At 39.3% G+C, this 14,553-nt stretch overlaps 2 long non-coding RNA genes across 2 annotated transcripts in view; one reads left to right on the top strand and one right to left on the bottom strand.

Annotated features, from left to right (window-relative positions):
* Window positions 1–14,553, top strand: part of LOC306996212 — a 1,114,438-nt gene that overhangs the window by 593,831 nt on the left and 506,054 nt on the right. The gene's annotated exons all lie outside the window — the stretch shown is intronic.
* The window catches only part of LOC306995400, a 36,516-nt gene continuing 23,189 nt past the window's right edge, over window positions 1,227–14,553 (bottom strand). The window contains exons 3-4 of the long non-coding RNA XR_013796839.1: window positions 4,523–4,584; window positions 1,227–1,668 (exon numbers count right to left, since the gene is read on the bottom strand). This is a non-coding gene — a long non-coding RNA (uncharacterized lncRNA). The remainder of the gene's footprint in view (window positions 1,669–4,522; window positions 4,585–14,553) is intronic.

Below are 14,553 nucleotides of genomic sequence, written 5' to 3'. Positions count from 1 at the left end.
TTTTTCAACATGGCAACAGCACTTTCCTCAACACCAGTAGTACTGTAAAAAATGTTTAGGAGAAGTGGAGATGAATGGATTTCTTGCAAAGTGAAATAAGCATGAACTAAAATGGTTGCTCCATGCATATAGTTTACTTAATGAAAGCATAACAATACAGAATATGTTAAATATTCTGAAAGTTGATTATATTTAACTTGGAAAAAGGACACCTTTTGTCAAAATTCTTTACCTATTATTTAAACTGATACTGTGTTCAATATTCCATCAATATTCAATGATTTTTTCTATCATCATTTCTATAAGGGGGTCTAGATAGATAGATGGATATACCGGTATTGATAGATAGATAAGCTTACACAAACTTTTCCCACTAGATGGCGCTAAACCCAAATAAGAGACTGCAGTGCGAAATTTGGCAGCAGTAGAAGAGAAACAACGTGGACTCAGGGCCTCTGGAAAGTGTTGAGAGGAGAAGGTGGGATTTATCATCTGGACTTTTGATACTGTGCTATAATAAGCCTTGAGGGGCTAGGTGTGTTTCTGGGGCCGAGCTCTTTCCAGATCTTTTACTGGTTTTAAATAAACTCTAGAGCATTTGCAAGCCCTGTAGGGCTTATAAAAGAGTTAGTATTCTCCTCAAACAGCATGTGTTTTGAGTGCTTTTGTAAAAGATGGGGGCTCCTCTGACTTCTTTTAAACCGGAAATCAGTATTGAAGTTTGAGGTCATGTTAGTTAGTAGCAGATGCTAAATAGACTTTATCCAAAGCAAAATACAGAACACTAATTACAGGGAGAATCCACTTGGAGCAACTTTTTAGGTCTTTCCGATCACATGTTATCTTGGTGCAGTGGCCCTCAAACTAGCAGTTTACATGCTTTTTTTCTGTATTTCTATAGACAAATAGGATGTCCCTCTACATTGTGATTAACTTGTCTTATTTTATGCTAAACTATGTTCGGCATTTTGTAATGGTACACCAAGACTCAGCAGACAACAGGGAAATGCTGCTCCATTGTAAATTTCACAATCAAGCCCACATGAAATCTGTGCGCACTGACATCTATGGAACCTTCTGTGGAATTCACTGTGGCCATATTCCAAGTTGTTCTGCTCTTATGGCATCAGAATGCTAGCTATTCAAAAAGTTTCACACATCCATGCATCCTTTTTTATTTATCAAATATTTTGTATTAATTTTATATTGTTTTCAGCTCCCAATTTATAGTTTTCAGTCATGTGACTGTGCGGTAAAAAATCCATACAACTGAAGCACAGGTCTGTCAATTTTCCACAGATATTTAACACCTCTCAAAAGAAGAAAAATAAATATATATGAACAAACTAAAACGCTTAACATATAAAACGTTTAATGTATAAGACAGTGATATTGAAAGTACAAATTCAGTTAAACACCTTATTGATGATTCATACAAGAAAGCAGATGAATCCAATATAGTCTTTTGCATTATAGGCAATAATTAAGCATTTTCATATGAATGGTTTTATGGAAAATCATGTAATGTGCAATTTAGCACATTGCTTTCATATTCTGTTCACCAGTATAGTATTCATCACCAATAAGGCGATGGATTGGCCCCCTGTCCAGGATGTTTCCCCGCTTTCATCCTCATATGCTGGGATAGGGTCCAGCCTCCCACGAACCCTAGAAAGGAAAAGTGGTATGGAGAATGAATGAACGGATGGATGATCAATAAGGTGTACAGTATATTGAATTTTGACTTTCAATCAAGTCTATCAATTTGGCTTTTTCGGAGATGGTGAGAACTGAGGGATTTTAAATGTAAAAGCAATGCCGAGATTGCGTTTTTATTACTCAACAGCTCAATGAGGTATTTTAATTGAACAGATATATTGCCATTGTTTATTTGGGAGTCACACTTGTGTTGTTCACGGTCAAAAGGTCTTGAGTCCCACGAAGGAGCTCCAGAAGGATAAAAGGAGGAGTGCCGTCAGTGCAAGTCAAGAGAGGATGAGGTCTGGACTTTATGTTGTTGTTTTTTTTTAGTTTAAGCAGCAGTCATCCGTAAGGGGCAGCTGCTTTACTTTCGTTTAGTTGATTATGTTTATTATTAGCCCCTCACAGACGACTGCTGCCACATATAATAAAACAGAAACAAAATACAACAAAGTCCAGGCCTCTCCTCTCTCGTCCTTCACTGTTGTCGCTCCTCATTTTATACTCCCGCTCCTCTGTGAGAGATACGAGACCGGTGCGTCGTGCAGGTTTAGCTCATCATCAATCACGCGACCGGCCTCGTGCCGTTCTCTCACGGCCCTCTGCCTCATTCTGCTCGCCACACAGAGCTTAATCAATTTGGGTCTGATCTGATTTAAAATTCTTATTTGATTTTTCTGGCTCAATTTTGCCATATTGTTACAGCTACGCCAGTTAATTTGTGTGTGTATAACAGTGTGTCCTAGTGGATTGAGCCCTCACTCCAAGGGGCACGGCACACCTTGGGATTGGTATGCCAAGGCGATGGCAGCCACTAATTTGTGGGCCTACCTCTGCTTGGAGACAGCCTTTCCCTTCTGCTGTCAAGGAGCTTATGCTGGGCAAGCTTATGCCAAGTTGACAAGTTATGACAAGTTGCTCTAAAGCTCTGCGTGCAGTCCACATAAATACACAGGGCGTGGATGAGACACACTGACGCAAGGGCTGGGTCTGCCTCCTCCAGGGGCAACCGTTGCAAGTTCACCACTTGGTCCCAAAAAGGAGTGGTGGGAACTTTGGACACCTGCAGTATCCGGACCGGGGTCTCAGGATCACATAAGAAAGCCTGCAGGTCCCCTTCCCTCTTAATGGTAGTGAGCATGGTCAGGAGTCTTTAGAGACAGGATCTTAAGCTCAACTGACTCCAGTTGCTCAAAGGGATCTCTCTGCAGTCTAGAGAAAGATCCCAGGAGGGGATGAGGCACGTTCTGGGAGGATTTAACCTCCTGGCACCTGTCAGGAACCTGATGACCAGGTTGTGCTTTCCCAGTGACCTATCATCAACTGTAACTTAATGTGCCACGATGGCAACAACATACACCTTCAAGTTGGAGGAGGACAGCCTCCACTCCAACCTCTCTGGCAGGAAGGGGGTCTTCTTGGCAGGAAGAGCACCACTCAGCAAACAGACTCCACTTCAAAGCATAAGCTCACCCAGTAGAGGGAGCTCTGTCTTGAGGGTTAGTGTCTACCACCGCCGGCCGCTTAAGTCCTCCGCGTCCCATCCAGAAGCCACGAGGAAGTCCCAGACATCTGAACATGGGTGCCATGTGGTGCCCCCTACCTGAGAAAGAAGGTACTTCCTCAGGGGAATCCTCCAGGGAGGGGCTGTCACGAGGAGCATCAGGTCCAAGAACCAGGTCCGGGTGGGCCAGTAAAGCACAACCATCAAGAAATGCTCCTCTTCCTCCCTGACTCAAGCCCTGAGTCACTCAATGCGCAATTACGCAAGCCCTGGGGCCAGCTGTGTGGCAGCGTGTCTGTGCCGAGGGGTGCCTCGGTCAAGGAGTAAAAGAGCAGGCAGTGGGAAGACTCCTGGGAGGCAAACAGGTCTACCTGTGCGTCCCCGAATTGACTCCAGATCAGCTGAGTCTCAATTCTATCGAGAAGTGCGAGCTGTCATTAAAGCGCGTTGGCCACACAAGTTGTGACATGCGACATAAGCGTACACCGCCTTTGTGGTTGATGTATGCAACTATCGCAGTGTTGTCCGTGCGGACCAACACATCTTTGCCGTAAAGCAACAGCGTAGGGCGAGTAGCACTTCCAGCAACTCTAGGTAATTGATAAGCCACTGCAGTAATGATCTTGTCTAACAATAATGTGCCTGGACACTTGTTCTAAGGGCACTCCTCCCCCTAAGAACCATTTATCTAACTGCGAGTCCCATGCTCACGGCGGCTCGGGCAAGCATGCCCGTCAACTCTGAATCCGATTCAGCATGAGTGACCACCCCAGAAGGGGGAAGCTCAGCTTCATCTTCCTCTCCAGTGGACAATAGCCCACACTCCGATGCAGCAATCGACATCTGGTCCTCACCCAGAGTAGAGGATGGATACACGACCCGTTGCTTAATAAAAGCGGGCTTTCCACACAAACAAACGTACATTTGTCATTAGTATGAAAAAAAAAATGGCATTTTAACTGACGGTCTCGGGTCGGGCTCGGACATAAATATATTTACGCCTGGTATTTACCGAACCGGGTTCGGTTACTGCTCTGTCGGACGCGGCCCGGGCTCGGACAGAAAAATTCGTCCCGATCCGCACTCTAACGCAGAGCACGGAATGACACGCTGGATCCCCCTGAGAAGGGCCTACCCCTTCATCCGGCAGGTGATTGGGGATCCCAAGTGAGACCCCATTTGTCAGTCGACATAATGCTGTATGTGACCAACAGATAGGGAACCATATTCATCTGAAGCAAAACCAAAACAATGTTCTTCCACAAAATTCATGCAGTTTTTTTTAACCACCAGAGGGACAAAAGTTTCATAACGTACCTTTTAAAAAATAAATCCTGGGTAGTGGATGAAAGCCTTGTTTTGCCCTCCAGGTGGGTGTTCTAAGAGTGTGACATATCATAAAAACTATGAATAATCTTAGCTTTATTTCACACATTTGACCATGTATATATCCATTTTGCAGAAATTTGAAAGAAGGAAAAAGACACAAACACACTCTCGCTAGTTCTTTTTTTCGCTGCACTATTTATATTAATCTTTTCCTCTGTTTCTCTCTTTTCTTCTCTCTTGATATGCATACTCTTTAGTTTTTTGCTATGCTGTTGAGAGGACTGAGAGAACTTTTGTGTGTTCGTTTTGTGAATGAATTACTCGGCCCCTCCGCAGCTTTATCCAACATGGGGTCACAGTTGAGAGGGCATAAGTCAAACTTCAAAGATGAGATAAAGATCAATTGAAACGCACACCAACTAAGAACACTTGCTGGCATTTACTTACAAACGGATGCAGAAACACTTAGTTTCACATGGTATACACAGTTTTAGAAGACAAGAGAGTTCAACTGAATCCATCACACATGACAATACACATCTTATTCTAGTACCCTGAATTTGGAGGAGGATATTAATTGGCTGACACTTGTACACTGTTGTTGTGCCTTTGATTAGGGGTTGAACTGAATGTAAGTGCCACCCTCTCCCACGCTACTGGGTTACTCATCATGATCCTTGACATCTGACCCCTGAAAGATAAAGGTCAAGTTGGGAATGTGCTGAGGTTTGCAGAACACCACTTATCAGAAAGACATAGCTCAATCTGTGTTCGTCATTCTCAAAAACTAAAAGAATTAAGTGAAATAAGTATTTCTGGATATAAATTAGTGTAATGTGTACGGTACGCGGTGCACGTGTGTTGTAAAGAGAGTGGTGAAAGGCTGCAGTTTGTCGGAGTGACAGAAGAGGGCAGCAGAATCTGCATTACATACCTCTGTGTGGAATGTGTGTGTGTGCGTAATGAAATGTGCTGATTGATTTTGTGCTTCGGAATTCTCAGAAATACATCCAACTGCTTCATAAGGAGCCATAGAAACCGCAAATCTGCACCAAAAACACACATAAGTCAAATCCCTTCAGTTAAACTGTTTCTTATAACAGTGTTCGGGTTCCCTTGAGTCAGAACTGATCTCAGTCTGGTCTGTTAACACTTACAGCACATCCAGGAACTATATTTTAAACGGATTCTATTCTGTTGATTTGCTTTCTCATATTAAAAATAGTCCAACTTGACTGTTAACATTTTTGTCTAGCATATAATGTGAAGAAGTGAAGATTGTTTTAACAGTTTATTTACAGATATTAACAATATTAAATAAGTTGTAGAGATTTATTAACCTTGGATTAATAAAGGTGAAAAGCTAAAGGTGAAACTCTCTGTGACCTTCTCTTTCTTCTTGTAATCTCTTCAGGTTTGTCCTTGCAGGCACAGATCCATGTGTTTGTTTCTTTGTTAAACACTAATAGTTAAACTGTCGTGATGTTTATCTTTGGAGAAAAGTCTGCTTGAATATCTGTTGTGAAATGAGATAAATCAAACTCAATGTGTTAATTAGAAATAGCTTTCCTAATTTGAGTTTGAAAGTTTGAGTTTGAGCTGCTCATATTTTCAGGAAGTGTGTGTGGGTCTTTAAGCCTGTGTAATTCAACTTCACAAAAGTGTGGGGTCAGAAATATTTTTTCTGAAAATAATAATACTTTTATTGGTAACACTTTACAATGTGGTAAAATAGTTATTTCCCCTGTTTTATTTATATACTGTGTTTTGCTTTTTAATTCTTACAATAGTTCTTATTGTAAAGCACTTGAGATAAACTGTGATTGTTGTCTTTAAATAAAGTCTGACTTGACTTGACACTTAACAATAAGGTTTCGTTTGCAGCACAAATCATTTAAGCATTAATAATAAGATTTTTTTTTAGCAGTAAAACAGTATTGTGACGCCACATTTAAATGTTGGTTGTATCTGAGTGCCAAGATTTTTTGATAGAAAAAACTTCATCCATCTATATTATCCACAAAGACAATTGAGCAGGGCCAGTAGAAGCCCCCCATGTCCAAGCCATGAGACCCCACACTGTGATTCACAGATGGAGTTGAGTGATGGGCTGTCACAGTTCTTCCCCAGACTCTCTCAGTACAAGCCATATTCATTGCATTAGTCTTTTAGTCTTGAATTAATCATGTACATGATACATGCACTAAAAAGGTGTTCCTGGGTCTGTTGTGTGGCCGTTCAGTGGCATATTCATTGTTTGTTTAGTAAAATAAACGTTTTAAATGTTCAACAATTCAAAAAGAACAGACTTTAACTGCTACTTCTGAATATGGAAACTCACACAAACACAAGTGACACCTGTTAATATGTCAGACCCCAGACCTGTAAGACCCAACATGTTGTGTGTGTTTGTATGTATGAATGACAACAACAGTATTTGTGCTTCTCTGGAGAACCGCTGTTCTGAGATAATGTTTGGAGAGCCAGTATTCGCTCAGCTACACAAATACTGACTCACAATTATATTACAGGCTGTGCATATGAGTGTATCTGAATGTGTGGTCCACGGCCCCGTACACCTTCCCCCAATGACAGAAAAATTGCCAAGTTACATTAGTGTCAGTGCAAAGAGGAGGTGAGGTAAACCATGTGCAATCACATGGTAGATCAGATTCAGTGCGAGTGTTTGTTTGTGTGTGTGTGTGTGTAGGAGTGTGATGGAGAAAGATAAAGTACTTTACAATACAGTATCAGGAAAATTACCAACACATCCTGTCTCTCTAAATTAAATGAGGTTTTTAATATCTGGAGAAATCCGTTAACATTCCCATTGATCTCAATGGCAGTCAGTGGTTGGCACAAGACCCTATGGAAGTAAGCAATCGGCAAGGTGCCATCTTAAGCTTCTTTTTCCCCAGGTCAATCACCTGAGCTGTAAATGCCATGTGACTAATCATTCTTAAGTTGATTGGCTGATGGCAGCACAAAAGCATGCAATGTCCAAAGATTTTCACTGAGCTGTCAAAGGCAGCAGACAGGCATGTCAATTTCATGCTTTTATAAAAAAAAGTAAGTAAAACAAGTTTTCTATTTAATTTATTTTAAAATGTCATTTATGATGGCAAAGTTTTTTCAGCATCATTACTCCAGTCTTCAGTGTCACATGATCCTTTAGAAATTATTCTAATATGCTGATTTTCTGCTCAAGAAACAATTCTTATACCTTTTGACTTTAGATCAATTTAATGTGCTCTTGCTGAATATTTATGAATGATTAAAAAATATAATGAATTATTAATTTCTTTTAATTATTAATAAGTAAAATACATATAAATACAGGCACGCACGCACACACACACACACAAACATTTGTATACTGCATACAAACTGTATATTCTATCACAGAAAACGTTCTGCATTTTTACATCATTCTGTAAATGGTAAACCATTCACATTCTGTATGATTTAGAAACGGTTTTCTCGTGGAGACCAAAATAATTGAGTTAAAAATGACTGGTATTGTTTTTTAGGACATTTGGTCACCATAACTTAGTATTTACCAGGACCACACACACACATCTCAGACAAAAGCAAGTAGTGTATTTAGAATGTTGCACACATGCAAATAAATTACATTCAATGACACTTTCAATTAACTGTGTGTGTGTGTGTGTGTGTGTGTGTGTGTGTGTGTGTGTGTGTGTGTGTGTGTGTGTGTGTGTGTGTTTTGTTTTGTTTTGAACTAGGTGGTGTTTGAATTTACACTCGGAAATTAAATGACACCATGTGTTTGATTTTATCCTCGTCTTACTTGGTCCTGAACTGTCACATACTGTATATCACAGAACTGGCAATTTGCTCAAGATGAAAAAAAAGAGAGACAGAGAGCTGTGCTGGCTGAGTAAACTTATTTTTACAGAAAGATACACAGCACAGACACTGCAGACACTACAGTCTCATTTTCATCCAAGTTCCTGAGGTTGACACAAACCAAAACAACATTTTAATGGAACACCATGAAAAAAAAAAACCTGGTTTGAATAAGTGAATAAATGTGTGTGTGTATTCTAGAGACACGTAACAGAGAACCATCTCAGAGAACACATATCGCTGTATCCTTTACCACTTGTCTTTCCCTTTGACCCCTCGGTGCTGACAGATTCATCGTAAGCGGTTGCCTTCCTGCTAAGAAAACTTTTAACACCTTCTATTTGCACAGATGTAGGCATGCAATGCTCACCCTAACCGTCTTCTGTAGAAGTGCTGTGGCTTTCACAGCACACAGAGAGATATCTAAATGAACCACATCTAAATATTTAAGACATTTAATACTGAATCATATGATCTGGACAACACCAAGATTTAAGCTCTGCTTTACATATCCAAAAATGATCCAGTGTGATGACTTTTTGTGTGCGTCTTATTTTGATGGGAAATCTGGCTGTTTTTGTAATTTGAGGTTGCAGTTCTGACCATATTCTTTCGCAACGTGTCCATGAGACTGGAGAGAAAAGAGGTGGGAGGACAAAAAGACATTGTTATGTGAAACATGTTGATAAAAGACACACAACGGCAGTTTGTGCAAGATTGAGTATGTCTGTATCATTATAGTCTTCTCTCCAGAAATGTTATGAAAGGATCAACCTCAGAGGCTTTACGTACTGAAAATCTGAAGGACTTCAAATCCCATGATACTCCACTGAAATAAAAAAGGAGAGAGATGATGAACTGGTCCAACATTGAAAAACTCCTACAGCTGAACGTATTAGAAAGACATAAAAGCTATCTCGTCTGTTCTTATCCTGGAACAGAGAACTAATATACTGTATATATATATATAGCTGTCGGTAACGAGGTTTCATCTGGTTTTGTGAGGTGACATTTCAATTAACTGTTTTTTATTTAACAAAGTCAAAATATTATTAAAATGATAACATATATTTTTTGATAAGTACTCTATTTTGCAATATCTAAAATATTAAAGTAGAGATGAAACAGACGTAGCAGCAGATCTTTCCTTCCATATTGTGATGTGCATCGAGTGAAAGGATTATCAAAAAATAAAAAAAAATAAAGTAGCCTAAGATGCATTTTCAAAATAGGGCAATTTTAAAATAAATAAAAAAATATCAAGAAAGTATTTGAAATATTATTTAAAAAGTCAAAATGTGAAGTATTTAATTTAATACATAAATAATATTTAATAAATAAAAAGGAACTTAATTTTTGCATTTATAAAATATTATATATATAAAAAATGTAATCTTTAAAAGAAAATAATTTAATATACGGTAATTGAATAAACCTGGGTGCATTTAGTTACATGATTAAAGGTAATTTTAAGAGGCAAATCATGTAGAAATAACTATACTTACAACTGCACGTTAGTGTAATAACATGTGAGCTCTTCATGTGAAAAGTATGTCTAACACACACACACACACACACACACACACACACACACACACACACACACACACACACACACACACACACACACACACACACACACACACACACACACACACACACACACACACACACACACACACACACACACACACACACACACACACAATGTAAAATAAACACACTGTGACAGATCTAATATCAAAGTATTTCTCATGAGATGAAGCGTGAGCTAAGGAAACCTTTCTGTCTGTTTTTCTCGGTTTCTGTCTGACACACATTCCTTTGCATGTCTCAGTCTCTCTCTCTGTCTGTCTCACTCGGCTCTTCTGTGTATGAATGTGAGAGACAGAGTCTCTTTTAGTGTTTCTTTGTCTGTCTTGCTTTGTTAACTTTCTCCTTTTCTCTCACATTCACACACACAAAAAGCGAAGAATTGTGAAGCTCTGACCCACGGAAAAGTCAAAGACGGAATTAGAAGAGACTTCAGGAAGCAGCCGCTTACTTGGGATGCATAAACGCAGTGAAGCCAAAACCCCCCATTCTGGTCAAAACATCCAATTTACTCATCAAAGTGTTTAGGCTGCCGCTACTGCTGCGGATGGCTGTGACAAGGCCAGAGAGGAAGATGACAGTGTTGTGCTTTGACTTCTACAGTGAAGGCTGAGGCTTTATGGCTGGAATAACACAGCAGATCTCTAATAATGGCAACACACACTGTTGACACCGCAAGCGAGTGGCGTGATGTGACTAAACCAGAATCCTCAGCGCAATGGTGTCACATCAGGCCTAAATAAAGAAAATACATTATGTAAATAAACACTTAATGTAACCTGTTAATTGGGGCGTAAATCCTCCAAAACGAGCTTGTTTTAAAGCGTCGAAAAACAAGTGCAATGGTTGATGGATTATACTTTCATATTCATTATATTTCCATACAGTTTTAAGTTGTTGACACATGCAGAGGGTGTTTTCCTACTAAATCACCACAGAACATAACCCATACTTACAGAAAGCAAATTCAGATTAAAAGCATTAAACTCGCAGTCTCTCTTTCTCATAGCTGGCGGCGTGTATTTGCGGTCCAGCACAAACAATGATCTTAATCCTCGGCTGGTTTCAGGCATGTTTATAGAAGTGAACTGCAGTGGTCTCTCTGTGGTTTGTGAAACGTAGCCTCTCCCTGCACAGGCAAACGCGTTCTGCCGTGAAATCTCTTCTCTTAATCAACCACATACAACAAGAGAGGAGGGCCGCAAATAATAGTACACGCTGAGCACTGCAAAAACAAACATCCTGTCTATGGAGGACGCACATTCCTCTGTCCCTCATATCTTCCGATTTCTCTTTATCTCTGTCAGTATTTGTTTGTCCTGAGACAGTGGAAGCGATGCTGTTTTTCAGCTCTTGTTCTCAGCATGTGCAGATTCAGCCCTTACTGTGCCATTAAAGGTTCAGTCTATAATGTAGCATTAGAGGGTGGAGCATTACCAGTAGCAACCCCTACTGACATAAAAGACCTCAGAAAGCCCCTCTTTTTTACTTAACTGTTTATTTTGCATAACAAAACGTATTAGGAAAGGGGGAAGCTCTACTCTGGGCCTCCATACTGGGGTTTAGTAATGCAGCCTACTTTGAGGAATTGTAGTATTCTCGGTTAAACACTAAAGGCGACTTCATTAATGTTTAAACCAATGTAGGCTTGTTTGAAAGCATGTTCCTGTTCAAAATCATCCAATCAGCATAGTTGCGCATAGGTGTCTGATCAGCCTGATATCATTATTATTCATATGTATCATTTTACATGTGCATCTATTTTACATGAGAGCATCTAAAACATAAAAGTATTCACATATGCACAGCTTCAGACACAAATCATTTTAAGCCCCAAACCCTTACCACTTTACAACAATATAAAAAATGTAGGCTACTACGCAGATACAGCGATAGTGAATTTAGTTAAAATACTATTATACAGATGTTTTTAGCATTATACTTGCATAAAGATTTTAAATATGGCCTTTTCTTCACACTAAGCTATCATATGGTTTCTGTCGACTTGGAATACAACACACAAGTAAACGGATTACTTTTATGGTCATTTTATGGTGCCTTTGTCATTTTTATAACCGCAGCGGTCAAACAAAATGATTATTCAGCATGACAATTAAATAATGACTGAATTTCCATTCGATATAACATTTTAAAATTTAGGCTTGTGTAATAGAGTGATAAAATCCTCAGAAATTAGTTGAATATGACACAAAACAGAATGAAACTTGATATTTGATATTATAATATAAAATTACGAAAATGCGTTAGGCTACATAAATGTGATGGTATTAAATATATTTAATGTCATTGTTAAAAAAACAATAAATCAATCTACTAATTCCATGAAATAAATAATTAACCTAAAAGCATTGTTTATGGATTTTAGTCCATGCCAAAATGTTAACACTGTACTCTACCGTTCAAAAGTTTGGGGTCAGTATAAAAAAGAAGCAGAAATTAATGCTTATTTAGCAAGGACACATTAAATTGATCAAAAGTGATAGTAAATCATTTTATTATGTTATAAAAGATTTATATTTCAAATAAATGCTGTTCTTTTGAACTTTCAAAGAATCTTGAAAAAAAAATGCATCATGGTTTTCCACAAACATATTAAGCAGCACAACTGTTTTCAACATTGATAATAATAAAAAATGTTCCTTGAGCACCAAATTAGCATATTAAAATTATTTCTGAAGGATCATGTGACACTGAAGACTGATAATGTAATGATGCTGAAAATTCAGCTTTGACATCACAGGATAAACGACATAATTTTTTTTTTTTTTAATCTGATATAAAACAGGATTTTAAAATTGTAACAATATTACTGTTTTTGCTGCTATTTTGATCCAATTCAGCTGTGGTGAGCATAAAATACTTCTTTCAAAACTTCCTTCCCCCAAGAATATTTTGAACAATAGCCTAAATCACAAACTTTTGAACAGTAGTGTATGTTTCAATGTCTATGTAAACGTATTCACTCCAAACAAGGTTTCAACAGAAGTAGGTATACTAATAGACTAGCGTGAGATGTCTTAGATTAATCCAGTGCTAATGCAACAGCCAACTATTTCAGCAGAGACTACAGCCAGACATGAAGCCAGCGACCAAAGCCAACAGGGTTGGGAGCCAAAGCGAGGCCGGGCCGAGCCCTGTTATGAACCCACACTCAAAGAGCTGGCTTACAATTCCCTACACTGTCAAGTCCCTGCTGGATGGGGGAGAAAGAGACCCAGGGACAGCGAGACAGCAGCACATGTACGCAAGTGAGAATGGGTATGCTGTGAGAAATATCATTTAATTTCCAAAGCAAACAGTCATCAAGTTCATGTACGGTTAGAACCAGGCAACACCCACACACACACATACACAAAACACTAAGATGGAGAACTATTTGCGGCCACAAAAAACAATATCGTCCGGTATATAATGTGGTTAGCTGATTGAAGGGTTTTTTGTGTGTCTTTTCACTGTTCACTCAACTGTAAAATGATTTGAAATAAATAGAAAGCGATTCATTTTGCGGTTATTTATATTCACAGCAAACAAACTGCTTCTCTCTCTCTCTGCTTCCCTGCTCTTGTGTGAAGCTCCAGCTAAAGAGACAGGAGAAGGGTGTGTGAGTCTTTCCCGGAAGTGGTTGGCTGCTGGGTTGTGTCTCTGATTCCAACCCCAAGGAACAATCAGCGGGAACTTTTACACAGACACAGGAAATGAAGGGGTCAGGTGACGCTAACACACACACACACACACACACACACACACACACACACACACACACACACACACACACACACACACACACACACACACACACACACACACACACACACACACACACACACACACACACACACACACACACACACACACACACACACACACACACACACACACACACACACACACACACACACACACGCACTGCATGCAGCTGTTTGTAATTCACACTCTTGGATAAATAAGAAGGTTGGTTTTGGGATGTTTGGAAAATCTAAAGGAGCAGCTGTATCCTCTCAATATGAACATAGGAATAAAGGTGCACACACACACACACACACACACGCTTTATGGGTAATGATTATGAGAGACGTGGAGAATGAAAATGTATATGTTGCTTCTTTGATGAAAGAATGGAGAAAAACCACCAGATGAAGGAAATGTCCAGCGATGTGTTTTCTTTCTAAATGATCTATTTCATCCCAGCTCTCCTAATGAAGGTCTGAAATATGATTTCATCAGCCACGATAAAGAGAGAGCATTTAGAAATGAGTGCAGTGTGTGTGTGTGTGTGTTTGTGGTTATATGAGATGCTCGGAGTGTGCGCTGCTCTTGTCTCAGAGCCACTTAGCTCTGAAAACGGAGAAGAAAATCTATCCACCCCTTTTTCCCCTCCAACCCTGAAATCAATCTTTTGTGCAATGAGAAATTTGCATTTATTTGCTTGGCTACCCTCACTACACAAGTCATAGAAAAACATGGGATACTGTTCATGCAAATGCTGAAAGTGTCAACATAAAACATATATCACGTTGATACACAATATGCAAACA

The sequence above is a fragment of the Phoxinus phoxinus genome, assembly GCF_949152265.1.
Source record: "Phoxinus phoxinus genome assembly, chromosome: 3".
Taxonomy (NCBI): Eukaryota; Metazoa; Chordata; class Actinopteri; order Cypriniformes; family Leuciscidae; genus Phoxinus; species Phoxinus phoxinus.
This window is presented reverse-complemented; position numbering and strand designations above follow the sequence as displayed.